At 31.8% G+C, this 1,525-nt stretch overlaps 1 protein-coding gene across 1 annotated transcript in view; it reads left to right on the plus strand.

Moving 5' to 3' along the window:
- KCNB2 (potassium voltage-gated channel subfamily B member 2) overlaps positions 1–1,525 on the plus strand; it is a 305,417-nt gene that overhangs the window by 210,492 nt on the left and 93,400 nt on the right.

Below are 1,525 nucleotides of genomic sequence, written 5' to 3' on the forward strand. Positions count from 1 at the left end.
TAAAATATATAGATATATTATTTTTCAAAGTTTTGGTACTTGGCATCAAGCAGTTTTGGTGCTTGAAAGAGAGAAAGCACATCCCAACCTAAGCCCACATGTCTCTGGCCGAAGGCTGTTTTTCTGTTGTTGTTTTGTTTCATTTTGTTTTAAGTTTTCAATTAGAGTTGAAGTATAATATATTAATTTCAGATGTGTAACGTAGTGATTGGACATTTATATAACTTACAAAGCGATCACCCCGGCTGGGTAAACGTTCTTAAGTATTTAAAATATGATCATCGGGAAGGCGTGGCATCACCTATGTAAGTTATAATATGTAAATTATGGCCTGATTTGTTGTATAACCATCACCATTGTCAAGCTAAAACATGAAATTGAAGAGAAATGATGTGCATAACACCTCATGAAATGAGACCTACCAAACCATATTTATGTTATTTGTTATCCTATTTTTTTAACCAATTTTTTCAGCTGACATCTTTCTTAAAGAAATAAGCTTTCGTTATCTAGAATGATAAGGGATTTCCGTCTTGTTTCTTTTTTCTTTTTTTTTATATAAACTTCCTGATTTTGAGTCAGGTTTTAAAATGACTTTTCCCCTTCTGAGGTTATAAAGGTGTTTTTTTAATTTTCTTTTAAAACTTTTATGGTTTCATTTATTTTTAGCACTTAAATCTTTGGCCCTAATAAAAGGTTAAAAAGTTAAAAGAAAAATCTTTGGCCCATTTTGAATTTATCCTGCAATTTAAAAAAAAAAATGGATAAAACTCTCCTTTTTCTTCTGGCTAACTCCTTGCCCAGTGATACCGCACTTATCATACATAAAGAGCTGTAAGTGATGGGGTCTGTTTTTTGTAATCGTCCCTTCATCTACGTGATCATGTGCTTATACCACGTTGATTTAATCGTGTAGGCTTTGTAGTGCGTTTTAACATCTGGGAGGGGTAGTCCCCTTTTATCTATCTTTTTGGAATTTTCCTGGCTCTTCTTGCTTATTCGTTTTTCTGTATGAGCTTTAGAATCAGCTACTTTAGTTTCTTTAAAAACTCATTGATATTTTTATTAAGGTTATATTTACTTTATAAATTCTCTTAAGGAGAATAGACAGCTTTCTTTCTCCACTTTTCTTATCCCAGGCATATGCGATGTCTTTCACTTGGTGGCGGTCTTATCTTGTGTCCTTCAGAAATGTATTAAAGTTTTCATCTAAGTTTTCACATTTCTTGCAAAGTTTTATCTTTGAAAGTACTGTTCTAAGTGGGGTCTTTCCTTTCATTATATCTTCTAATTTGTATTTATGCACAAAAGAGTATTGATTGCTATTAACTGATATTAGACCTTACTGAATTCTTTCATTGTATGCTTTTTCTGTTGATCCTCTTGGGGTTTCCAGGTAAAAACTCCTCTCTAAGTATAGTAATGTATTTATCTTCTCCTTTCCAATTTTTATACTTCTCATTTTTTTTTTCTTGTCTCATTTTGTTAAATTATAATGGTAAGGTATCCTTGTTTCATCTGTAAC

This window comes from Pteropus alecto, unplaced genomic scaffold, assembly GCF_000325575.1.
Source record: "Pteropus alecto unplaced genomic scaffold, ASM32557v1 scaffold87, whole genome shotgun sequence".
NCBI lineage: Eukaryota > Metazoa > Chordata > Mammalia > Chiroptera > Pteropodidae > Pteropus > Pteropus alecto.